The sequence below is a fragment of the Engystomops pustulosus genome, chromosome 2, assembly GCF_040894005.1.
Source record: "Engystomops pustulosus chromosome 2, aEngPut4.maternal, whole genome shotgun sequence".
NCBI classification, from domain to species: Eukaryota; Metazoa; Chordata; class Amphibia; order Anura; family Leptodactylidae; genus Engystomops; species Engystomops pustulosus.
The window spans coordinates 55954458-55968374 of record NC_092412.1 but is presented as its reverse complement, the minus strand read 5'-3'; the positions used below and the strand labels follow the sequence as shown (position 1 = coordinate 55968374).

The window sequence follows — 13917 nt, the reverse complement described above, 5'->3', positions numbered from 1 at the left end:
GCCACAATACAGGCAGTCCCCGGGTTACATACAAGATGGGGTCTGGAGGTTTGTTTTTAAGTTGAATTTGTATGTAAGTCGAAACTGTATATTTTATAATGGAAGTTCTAGACAATTTTTTTTCTTTTGTCCCAGTGACAATTGGAGTTTCAAAATTTTTGGTGTAATTGGACCAAGAATTATCAATAAAGCTTCATTACAGAGACCTTACAGCTGATCATTGTAGTCTGGGACTATAGTAAAGCATCCAGAGAGCTTCACCAGAGGTCACATGGGGCAGAGGGGTCCGTCTGTAACTATGGGTTGTCTGTAAGTCGGGTGTCCTTAAGTAGGGGACCGCCTGTAATAGATCTGGACCATAGTGAATAACATTCTTGCACTGATAATTAAAATAAAGTCCTTACATCATTTGTCAAAAAGTGACTAAAAGACAGATACAAATTTAATAGAAAATTTCTTTAACAAAACAGTGTTGTACCTATCTGTAGGCTTTGTCTGGTGTTGCAGATCCAGTCCACTTACACAGTCATAAACTTTTCAACAAACTTTGTTCAGTAATATATGTGAACATATTCTGCAATATATTTCACCTTATTTTATTTGTATGGGTTGCATTATGGGTAAATTCACCCCTGGATGTTATATAATACATTTTCTGAGATGTTTTCTTTGAAGCTACAGTATTTGTATTTATAAGTTATGCACAACTTTGCCATTTTATTGAAATGATTGAAGATTGGCTCAAAACAAATAAATAATGTGTATTTTATGTAATCAGTTCCTGAAATGATATGGTAGATCATGATCACATGTCAGCAAGACAGGATTTAGGATTAATATCTGTTTGCTGAGGGTCCAACCCTTCGGAAATCTAAAGAATAGAGGGCCACAAGTCTCCATAAACTGCCCTATACGACAAAAGACTTCCATATGGACCAGAACGCTCATATAATTTAGAAGAGCACTGGATGGGTCAGACACCAATATATTTAACCTCCATTCTCTTAAATGTTTGTGTGAATTTTTTTTAAGGAGGATCTGAAGGTTTCAAAGTACTTAAAGGAAACCTACCACCACGGATCTAACTATTAAGGTAGATCCAGTGGCAGGTTCCTTTAATGTATAGTAAGAAAGCTCTTTTTAGGGCTAATTCTTTTGTGGCCCAGAGGTTTGATAAATTTTAATTCCCCCAATATGCAAATTTCATAAAGAGGCTACTGGAGTATGGAGTAGCCGGAGGTGAGGCTACGCGGCGTGACTATTCCACACCCCAGAAGCCCCTTGCGTTCAGCCTACCAATGCATCTTCAGCGCACAACTACAAGGAGTTGCGTGCACTTGTCCGCGAAGCTGGGTTCTGCGCATGAGCCCTGATGAAAGCTCCGGTCAGGTGCTAAAACACGTCACAATTTGATTTTATATATATATATATATATATATATATCACCCAATGAATTATCATTTTATCCGATCCTGGATATCTGAGCGTCATTCTCCTTCGGATCACGCTGAATACATATTATGCTTTAAGAAGTGCACCATAATACGTATATAATGGTACACATCCTCCATTTTTTAGTGTGTCAGGTTGGATGCCAAGGCCCCTTGACACTGCGGGCCCCATAGCAGCTGCTAAGGCTGCTACCGCTGTAGTTACGCCCCTGGCCAATTTGTGCAGTGTGCCACCAAGGCAAAATAAATGTGCGCCTAAAGGATCATGTTAGTACATAGTCAGAGCTTGTGACACATTTAATACAGCGACTCAACAGCATTGTGTTGCAAGCTGTACGTTACAGGTTCACCTAAAAAAGATGCTGCACATTTCCCCAGCAGTGCACCATAATAACTGAAAACCGTGCACCAGCATTCAATAATCTGGGAACCCTGCACATTTGCGAGGTAAACTGCATCTCACTTTTGATAAGTCTGGGCCAATGTGCTTAAACTCAGCAGACACAATAGAACATGCAAAACTGCAGAAGTACCCGATGTCTATGCAGGAAGCTTTTATTACTGCGACACATTCTCACCGGTATATGGCTGCTCCCGGTATTGTGAATTCATTAGCTTCCCAGCTTCAGTTCCTAATGTCTTTAGTAATGTATAATATAGAGGTTTATTATTACTAAAAATAAACCTTTTTACTTGCTCTTTGTTAGCTCGACTTGCTTCTTGAAAGCATGCAGTGTTGCCAAAAAGATTGAGATACAACTACTGTGCCTAGGTAGGATGGAGCTGTCTGCTTTGTGCAATATTTAAGAAACATGAAAGAGAACCCCTGTAGGCTCGTAGCATCCCCCTCTTCAAAAAGCAATGTGATTCTATAGACTTTCATTTGATCATCAATATCCTTAACAGTCCATTTGGGCTGAGGTTTTTGAAGCTAGCAAAATCCGACAACCAGAACATCTGTGTACTTGAAAAATGGAATACTGCCGACATAATAAAACACATTACTTCTTAACCCCTCTGTCCTTGAACATCCACGCTGCTATAGCTACAATTGTAAAAAGAAAATAACACAGACTACAGTAATAATTTTAAAGTTTGGACCATCATTACTACCAACAGCTTCTCAGGACCTACCATTATAATTTCATTGTGTCCTGGACAACTAGGAGAAAAGGTACAACACATTAACTGAGGATCTCTATATAAATATTGTAGTATGATATCTCTGACCAACTATTGGTCTTTGGGAATTATAATTTATGGCCTATTCGCAAACCGTGCACCAGTTCAGATGTTTGGGTATGGCTTGTAGTTACCACTTCCAGCCACTTTACTAGACATAAAACCAAATCCTTCCCACTAAATTAAATTTCCAAGTCAAGTACTTTCAATTACTTTTCTGCAGAAGGTAGGCAGTGGGTGAATAAAGATGATACTGGTTGATAGTGGCAACCAACATTTTATATTCGTATGTGGTCCATCAAATTACAATGGTTTGAGGTTGCTATAATTTCAAAATTCACTATTCTTTCCATGGCAGTCATACCTTAAAGCTATATCTAACATACCTTGTCAGACACCCAGTTCTGACATAGGTCTGCCCCATGTATTTCTTCTATCCGCCATTCCATGCCTGGTTTTGTGCTTCGGTCATGGGTTGCCCTGCCTGTTGTCTTGATGATGGAATTTCTGGTTCAAGCTATGTTGCTTAGATGTTCTTCTGTACCAAATTCCTGGTATATAACACAGTTTATGCACCTACCATTTCTATTCCATGTCCAAAACTACTGCCTGCTTACCATTGTGCCAAATCAAAGTCAAGGCTAACCGAAGCCCGTCTTTTGTTGCGATTAAATTCAAAAGATTTTTTTATTGCATCCTGGTGTCATCTACTCAGTCACTAACATAAACTACTCATTTGTACTAATTTGGGGATTCCTAGCAGCGATGGACACTACACGTTATAGGAAATCTACCAACCGGATCCTACAATATAAATCAGTATCACTTACAGTACATGATCTTGTGTGCCCCCTTGCTCTGCATCTGCTTTTCCTTTTTTGGTGAAAATAGAGTTTTCTTCGGACTCTCAGCAATTCCCGTGCATGCGCAGTCATCTTTACAGCGCACAGCTGGCTGCACACTGCAGAACCAGACTTGCATAGCTGAGAATCGATGAGAACCAAGTGGGCTGGTAGTTATAACTACAAAGGGGCGTACATAATTTAGTGACATCCGAGCCTGGAGGAGCTCTGATCATGCCCACCAGAACTCCTCTGGTTCATTTGCATATTTAAAACTCTATCTGCACCCAAATGATGTGATAAAAAAAAGCTAAAGAACAGCATATGCAGAAAAAGAGAGCACACAGGACCATGTGAGTGACACATTTTATTTTATCATAGTATCATAATAGATAAGGTTGGAAAACGACACAGGTCAATCAAATCCAACCTATAAGAATTAAACAAATGTTTTTTTCCCCATAACCTGTGATATTTAAATTCTCAAGAAAGTCATCCAGGCCTCTCATGAACATGTACATAGAGTCCGCCATAACAACCTCCTGCGGCAGAGAGTTCCACAGTCTCACTGCTCTTACAGTAAAGAACCTTTGTCTATGTTGATGGTAGAATCGTCTCTCCTCTAGGTGTAGAGGATGTCCCCTGTCTATGTTGATGGTAGAATTGTCTCTCCTCTAGGTGTAGAGGATGTCCCCTGTCTATGTTGATGGTAGAATCATCTCTCCTCTAGGTGTAGAGGATGTCCCCTGTCTATGTTGATGGTAGAATCGTCTCTCCTCTAGGTGTAGAGGATGTCCCCTGTCTATGTTGATGGCAGAATCGCCTTTCCTCTAGGCATAGAGGATGCCACAAGATCTTTGGAGAGATCCTTGTACTGCCCATTCAGGTATTTGTACATCGTAATGGAGGTCTCCCCTCAGTCGTCTATTTTCTAAACTGAATCATCCCAAATTTAGTAATCTGTCATTGTATTCTAATCCCCCCATTCCCCTAATAATCTTGATTATTCTCTGCACCCGTTCTACTGTGTCCTTTTTATACACTGGTGCCCAAAACTGTACACAATATTCCATGTGTGGTCTGACCAGGGATTGTCCTTATCATGAGAATCTATTCCTCTCTTGATACATCCCATGATTTTATTTGCATTGTTAGAAGCTGTGTCCCTCTGTTCACTAAAGTTTACCATTTACCAATACCCCCAAGTCCTGCTGGTAGATTTCCTTTAATTTGCCTTTCTAGTGGCCCAACTGGTTCCAGAATCATAAAAATTCCTCACAGTAGGAAAATCTCATTTATCATTTATGAAGCAACTTCAGTTCTTCTTGCCATTTCTATTTTCTATCTTCTAGTACTTACTACAGTTCCCTTTATTCTAGGTATCCTCAACTGAGACTCTATGACGCAAGTCCAGCAAAAGAAGCGCTGGCTATGCAACATGTGCTGTACGCTGCACCGTTCTTAGTATGACCTCTGTCTCTGAGCACGACCTCAGAGGAATAATTGAAATTCTGATGAGATTTAGAATAAAAATACGGTAAATCAATGTCATAAAAAAAATGAAAAAGCATTACAAAAAAAGGAAGGATATTAATTGACATCATCATTTTCATTCAGGTTTAGTTTAGTCATCACTACTAAGGATCACAGAGAGGCTGAAAGATCTGCAGAAGGGGTTAATAACGCGTTCACAATCTGACATTCATTAGCGTCTCAGGTTTTACTCTTATAATTGATTTTTACATTGATGCTGTAGACCTGAAGATCGCACCATTTTATACTGTGATGGTCTGAATGTTCACCGTTCTATTGTGACCCCCACCATGGACATTTGGTATCGACACTAATATGTGTCAGTACTCAGCCCATTAAATAAAATGCTCTAATGATCTCTAAGGACCTTTCCCGTCACTCAACATATGGAACAAGTAACAAAATCAGCGAACGGTTTCACTGACCATATGGCAGTATGTGCCATCAAGCAGAATAAGCAGGTCATATCCAACATTGATGTCTACTTATACCTTTAATACTTTTTCTACATTTTATCTCATGAGACAATGAAGTTAAAATTAGAATCTGAATCTTATCACATCATATAACCACAACGGCTTCCAACTGTTACAAAGTAATATAACAAACAGCATAGAATATGGAACTTGGAATGGACAGCGGGGCCCTGGACAAAACTAAAAGTGGGGCCCCAAAATAAAACTATTTTATGATCAGTCACAGTCAGTAAGAGGCTCCTTTTTCCCTGAACAGTAATAGCACTTTGTAGTTGCACACAGTAGTAGGTAAGTATCTGTAATATGGGACTGTAGGAGGATGTTATATGAGATAGACAGATGATAGATTGATGGTAGAATAGCTCGATAAATAATAGATAGGAGGTAGATAGAAGATATATAGATAAATAGATAAATGGTTAGATAGACAGATATATAGATAGAAATAGACATTAGTGGTCTTGTTGAATCACGACAGACTTCATCCTCGTCAGACAACGCACCTCGGGGAACGCGCAGGGACCAGGTAAGTAAATGTGCCTCATTGACATTACAATTTAGTCAAGAAGTCTTGGGAGCTTGGTAAAGAATTGGAGCATGTCTAGGGACAGTGGGGGACTAATGTCCTTTCTATTTCTACTACAAATAAGTGACCTTGAAATGGGGAACCCATTTTTTTTAGAAAATCTAGGATCCCTTGACTCAGTATGCCGCACCTTTCCCTGGCAAATTTAAGGTGACCAATGAATGTTGTTTTTATACATTAACCGTCTATCTATCTATCTATCTATCTATCTACCGTACATACTCGAGTATAAGCCGACCCAAGTATAAGCCGAGACCCCTAATTTTACCACCAAAAACTGGGAAAAACTACTGACTCGAGTATAAGCCGAGGGTGGGAAATGCATTGGTCAAACCCCCCCAGTAGTATACAGCCTGCCAGCCCCCAGAAGAATACAGCAGCCCCTAGTAGTATACAGCAGCCCCCAGTAGTATACAGCAGCCCCCCTGTAGTATACAGCAAGCCCCTAGTAGTATACAGCAGCCCCCATGTAGTATACAGCAAGCCCCTAGTAGTATACAGCAGCCCCTATGTAGTATACAGCAAGCCCCTAGTAGTATACAGCAAGCCCCTAGTAGTATACAGCAGCCCCTAGTAGTATACAGCAGCCCCCCTGTAGTATACAGCAGCCCCCCTGTAGTATACAGCAGCCCCTAGTAGTATACAGCAGCCCCTAGAAGTATACAGCAGCCCCCAGTAGTATACAGCAGCCCCCCAGTAGTATACAGCAGCCCCCCAGTAGTATACAGCAGCCCCCAGTAGTATACAGCAGCCCCCCCTGTAGTATACAGCAGCCCCCATGTAGTATACAGCAGCCCCTAGTAGTATACAGCCTGCCCCTAGTAGTATACAGCCTGTCCCTAGCAGTATACAGCCTGTCCCTAGTAGTATACAGCCTGCCCCCATGGCCCTTAAAAAAATAAACTTAAATACTCACCCTCCGATGTCAGCGCGGCTCCCGATGTCGGCGCGACTTACCGATGTTCCCGATGTCAGCGCGTCCTGTCTTCTTTCTTCTCCGCGGCTCCTCTTCACTCTTCTCGCGGCCATGTTTTCTTCTAGCAGGCGCATACTATGACGCGGCCGCTGCTGACGTCATAGTATGCGCGGCCATGAAGAAAACATGGCCGCGTCGATGATAGAAGAAAGAAGAGAGAAGAGGAGCCGCGGAGAAGAAAGAAGACGGGACGCGCTGACATCGGGGACATCGGTAAGTCGCGCCGACATCGGGGAGCCGCGCTGACATCGGAGGGTGAGTATTTAATTTTATTTTTTTAAGTGGGTCATTTTTTGGGGGTAATAGACTCGTGTATAAGCCGAGGGGACGTTTTTCAGCACATTTTTTGTGCTGAAAAACTCGGCTTATACACGAGTATATACGGTATCTATCTATCTATCAACAAACAAAAATTGCAAAGCAGCACAGCCTTCAGGAAAAAAAGGTTCAGACGGGTGATATCCTTTTCAATACTCTTACCCATTATTCCATCTCTAGCAACGTTTCAGCTGTTAATCAGCCTTTGTCAATCAGCCTTTTTTTGCTTCTATATCTATCTATCTATCTATTTATTTATTTCGTTTTAACTTTCCCTAAGCATGTTTATATGAGTGACAGTCTATCTAGTATTGTTATTGGTTATTTCTTTGTCACAGATATATACGTCATATTGACAATATTATAAATATAGAAAGGAGAGGGAAAGTATAAAGATAAACAATCCTACAAGCAGTTGTTCTTAAGTTGAGTTTGTTTGTAAGTGGGAACTGTATATTTTATAATTGTAGCCCCAGTCAGAATTTTTTGGTCTCTGTGACAATTGGATTTACAATAAAGCTTCATTACAGACACCTTTAATAACTGTTATAGATGTTTATTGTAGCCTGGGGCTAAAGTACAGTAAATTACCAACATCCAGAGCGCCGTTTGTAACTAGGGGTCATCTGTAAGTCGGGTGTTCTTGAGTAGGGGACCGCCAGTACAACATTTTACTTGGTGTAACTTATTGATTCTCTCCTCGTTCCTCTAACATTTGGTGTCCGTGCCATGGAGAACATGAAGATGTAAAGCTGAATGAATAATTGCAATTAAAAAAGCAACAGCAGAATATAAAAATGCAAAATATAATCTGGAAGATCCAATGGGCATTGACATAATTATTAAATAACTAAATGAACATAAAACTGGGAAACTGACAACAAAGAGATCAATCTGTTGCTATGCACTCAGCCAATGCAGTCAGCTAATAATAACCAGACTGCTCTATGATAACAGGTTGGAGATGAGGATTCTGAATTGCAAGCAAAGATTTAAAGAAATCCAGTATGTCCAGTATAAGGTGCTAAGCAGATTATATATAGTGCAGGATCATTCAGCAGCATGTTATAAAGCAGGAGAAACTGAGCTGTACGTAGTGTTCTTTCAGAAGGCCACATGCTATAAAACAGGAAAAGATTGTACATAGTGGGGGTCATTTATTATGACACCCCATTACATCTCACTGAAATATATAGCACATTACAGCGCCACCCTGTGCCCAAATTGATAAATGCACCTAAGTGTCATTTTAGCAGGCAACATTTTATAGAGCTGGAGGAACAAAGAATATTGTACATGGTGTCCTAACTGCGAGCAGCATGTTATAGAGCAGGAGGAGATGAATAGATTGTACATAGTGTCCTATCTGCAGGCAGCATGTTATAGAGCAGGAGAAGATGAGCGCATTATACATAGTGTCCTATCTGCAGGCAGCATGTTGTAGAGCAAGAGGAGATGCGTAGATTGTACATAGTGTCCTATCTGTACTCAGCATATTATAGAGCAGGAGGAGCTGAGCACATTGAACATAGTGTCCTATCTGCAGGCAGCATGCTATAGAGCAGGAGGAGTTGAGTAGATTGTACATAGTGTCCTATCTGCATGCAGCATGTTATAGAGCAGGAGGAGATAAGTAGATTGTACATAGTGTCCTATCTGCAATCAACATGTTATAGAGCAGGAGGAGCTGAGCAGATTGTACATGGTGTTCCATCTGCAGGCAGCATGTTATAGATCAGGAGGAGCTGAGCAGATTGTACATGGTGTTCTATCTGCAGGAAGCATGTTATAGAGCAGGAGGAGATGAGTAGATTGTACATAGTGTCCTATCTACAAGCAGCATGTTATAGAGCAGGAGGAGATGAGTAGATTGTACATAGTGTCCTTTTAAATTGTTTACGTGTCGACTCACCTCACCTACTATAGTCAGTCATGAGGACGGTTACATCTGTGACTTCTCTTTATACTTATGCTATTGGATTCTTTCTGCAGGTTAATATCCACACCTGCTGGTGCAACTGTTTTCTTCTTTTTAGTCATTATTTCTATGGTGATCAGGGGCGTAACTACAGTGGTAGCAGCCATAGCAACCACTATGGGGCCCACAGTGTCAGGGGGCCCACCACCCGACCAGACACACTAAAGAGTGGAGGATGTGCATCAATATATCCAAATTGTACATCATAATATGTATATAACATATACGTGATGTATATATGGTGCATCTGTGTATATGGTTTATGGCGTCTGCATATACTGTATGTGTGTGTATATATGCTGTGTGTTTGTATATGTCACTGTATGTGTGTGTATATACTCTATATGAGTGTGCATAAGTGTATAGATGTGTGATTGTAACTTGCATGTGTGAGTGTACAAATATGTAAACATTTTTAGTGGGAAAGGGGGCCCCATGTCAAAGCCTGCTATGGGGCCCTGCCTCTCCTATATACGCCACTGATGGTGATATCAATCTTGCATAGAAAACAGGTGTACCGCCAGACATGGCCACACTCAGAAGCATAAAAAATTGCATAAATAAAAATATGTCTTTTTCTGTATTATGACAGATCCCTGGTAAGCAGAGAGGGTATGTCTGGTAATGATATGTAACACAGTTTTTACTTGTGGGGTGATGAAATTAATGAATTGAATAAAAATTATACCGTAAATATGACTTATTTCCATTGTCGGCCACATTTATCAACATCCAGATAATGTTTTGTGTTCCTGTCCGGATTTGGAAAAGTACCATAAGCAGTTAATATACTCACAGCACTCCTCGACTATATACAAAGCTTAATTCTAGCTTTATCATCCAGAGAGGACAGAGAACCACTTGGTGGTGTGAGCCAATATTCCCCTATAAATTCCCAGGGATTTAGTGTCAGCGCAGATGTAATTAGCTTCCAGGGACCCTATGGAGGGGATGTTATCAGGAGTGCGGATTCCGGCCTCTATTGTATGTCGGTAATGGGTTCTCTTTAAGTTGTAATACACAGATCAGGAGGAAAACCAACATTTCTGGAGTGTACATCTGTGTTCCTGAGGACAAGCCTGTAGTAATAGCGACTCTGCGGAGAATGGAATTGGCTCCATGATAAACCATCTAGTGCTGGGTCTTGTCATAAATTTCTCTGCAGTAAGAGATTTGCCTTTTTATCTGTTCTGCGGATGAATTACGAGTCCATTGGTACAGACAGTTTTGCTGACTACTTTGTATGGATATCATTTGAATAAAATATTAACATAGACTCCATAGCCCGGATTCTGCTGCAATTCACAAAATTCAGATTTAACTCTTTCCGAGATTCAGATGCAATACTGCAATGCAGAATATCAACTATATATGAGACATAATCAGGGAACCAGTTTCTTCCCCTGACATTAAAAATATAGCTCCATGTTGTGCCATCCCAATGTTTTTCCTTTTGGAAATATATGAGTAATTGTACAATTGGGTGTAATTAGTTCCTACACAGTCTGCCGCTATCCAACCATTGTTGACAGTATTAGGGCACCCATGAGCATTGTGTATTCTGCACAGATATTTCCATGCAGGAATATCTGCAGAGTAATACAGTAGCTGGATGTGTATGGGATTTGGCCAAATCCTATACACACACTGCAGAGAAAATCTATGATGTCTATAAAGATTGAATTCTGCACCAGGATCCTCGGCAGATAAATGACATCCTGCAGATCCCAAAGGTTGAGCTTCCCCGCAGCAAAAGCGCAGCATAAAAACACATTACACTGTTATCAAAGTTGAAAATGCATCCCTTTCATTATACAAATACATTTTTATGTGGTCTTACATATTCCATGACTGATATTATGGTTTTGTTATTATAACTAACCAGTTTCTTTGCCCATATTAAAGGGGTATCCCATAAACAGAATATTCCCCATATCCGTAGACTAGATGATAAATGTATAATGCCTGGGTGAGACCACTAGGACCCAGTTTGGGTTTCACTTTTTTGTTGGGCTAGGTTATAAATGGGATAACCCTTGAAGTGTAAGTAATTGGCAAATCATCAGTAACCAATCATTTTTAGCTGGTGACATGTTACAATAGCCTATGCTATGCTGATTTTAAAACTGCCTTTGTCAGCATTCTGAATATTTCCACTACTGTACAAAACTTTATTTCACATAACCTGACTCCCTGCCTGCAGTGTGTTGTGAGTCCCAGGAGGCAGATGCAGCAGCTCTTGTGCCAGTGACTCTCCTTGATGCATTCTTCCTCTCCTTCCTTTCTGCCGCTCTCCGTCCCTCCCCTATTCCTGTCATTTGCATTGAGTAGGCAGGGTAGGGAGAAGAATGGTGTGCTGGAGAGGAAGAAGGAATCAAAGAGACTGAGTCACAGGCACACACAGGCTGCAGCAGCATAGAGATCAAAATCTGAGTAATGACAACAGATGGATCCAGCAGGACCAATGTGTATAGCAGCCTATAGAAATACATCAGTGAGAAGGAAGATGTAAGGACCCATATTAAATGAAAAATGGAATAAATAATGATGGGTGTCAAATACTGTAACACCGACTGTAGCACATGTCTGGATAACGGGATGGTTGTTTTTCCTACCGGGTCTATCCATTTATCTCCAAGTCATGTTGAATATACAGATAATTGGTAGAATGCATTGGTTCTGTTAATCATAGGCAACTCTGGCATTCTCAGTGGTCCACGCAGGTAAATACTGCAATCATTAGATAACAAGCGCAGACTAATAAGGCAAGTCTCAATATGTCGTTAGGTCTTCATCTTCTTACACTTATGAACAAATAACTTACCTACTAATCTTACTTACATTTAGGGATGAGCTGGACTCATGCTTAAAAATCCTGTGTAGGCCCAAGTTCCAGTACTAAACCTATACCACTCCCTAGTACCAGCAGTATACTGCAAGTGCCAGCAACGATCACGGGTGTTACCGGTTGGGTGGTTGAGCTGGAACCAGACATCTAATAAAGTTTGGGGGACTGGAACTGGCAAAGTTCAGTATCATCCCTACTAATGTTGTGTTTACAGGGCAAGATCTGTGCCCCTCCATATAATATAGGTGATGCTCCCCATTATTGTTCTCAATTTGCTGTGTCATACAGCTTGAATACCACCAGTGAAAAATGAAATCAACTTAATGCTCAATAATGCTTGGCAATAATACTGTCATATTGGGGAACATTTCCTATGGGCTGAGCGCCAGTTTTCTATTGGACTTTACACGTTCTTTCTAGTGCAAACTGCTTGAACAGGTATTTAGCCCCTGCTACTAGTACGGTGCGCCGGGTCCCGAGTACTGAGAACAGCTCACATGTGGCATTAGTGGATGTCCCCTATCCCTATGAATATTATAAAGATGACCTATTCTATGGATATATGATAAATATTTAGCTGTGAAATCACCATTAATCGCCAGAAAGAATGACATGAATGGTGATGAAACAATTGATAGGAGATATCCTCAGTCATGAAGGATGTAAATATTAAATCCTTCCACCTCGGCAACCATCTTCCAATATAATCTGTAATGACATCAGTCTATGCTGCACACAATGTTGATAAGGAAGGAATCAGAGTTCTAAGTATAAACCAATTTGTAAGAAATAAGTAAAAACAAAAAGAATCCCCACTAAATCTACCTATTATCTACAGAATCTACCTATTGTCATGACACAATGTAGATGACCCAAAATTTAAAGGTGACTTATAAAAGTGACATTACTATGGGTACATGGTAGAGAAACATACACGCCCATCCCAATCAACTGGTGTTGATCCAGAAGACGGCACAAACTCACATCAAGTAGTAGCACTTTACTTTATCTTAAGTCGGTTTCCAATAAGTGAGCACAGTCCGTCAAATTAAGTACGGTCCGGACTGAATCAAGAATCACTGAACCAAGTGGACATGCTGGTTTTAATTCAGTGATTCTAAATTTGGTCCAGTAAATCCGGCAAGGGAATGAGCTTCTTGGATGTTACTCATACATGGGCAATAGGCTATAGTGAGAATATTTTATGAACTACTAACTATAACTTATTATATATTGCTCACAAGATAGCCCCTCTGGCACCTTTTGTACTTTTTCGATAAATTTTTGATGACAAATTTCTCTGGCAGGGAGCATCGTGGTCTCCCTGCACTTACAGGAGAGAACTGATTCAAATATGAGCATTTCTATAAGCAATCTTTTAGTGGTAAATATCCTTTTGAGATGATCCATCATCATCCTGTGGTATCAACACAAGCCGAACAGTATCAATAAAGGGTACCTATGTGTTATTTCTATATTTCGGTAAAGACAACATTAAGGATCATGTAGCTTGTTACCTGGGTTGTGCAGGACCCCTACATAATAATAATAATCTTTATTTATATAGCGCCACCATATTCTGTAGCGCTTTACAAATAACATTGTACTGGATCAGATCCGCTGAACAAAAAGTGGCCCATGCTGTTTCCCATGAGTTTACTGTATGTTAGTTATCTTTCTTCTTCCAATTTTATGCTATATACTGGTGATAATACACACACATATAG

General features: G+C 40.4%; 1 protein-coding gene across 7 annotated transcripts in view; it reads right to left on the bottom strand.

Moving 5' to 3' along the window:
- Window positions 1–13917, bottom strand: part of PDE1B (phosphodiesterase 1B) — a 254028-nt gene that overhangs the window by 209681 nt on the left and 30430 nt on the right. The gene's annotated exons all lie outside the window — the stretch shown is intronic.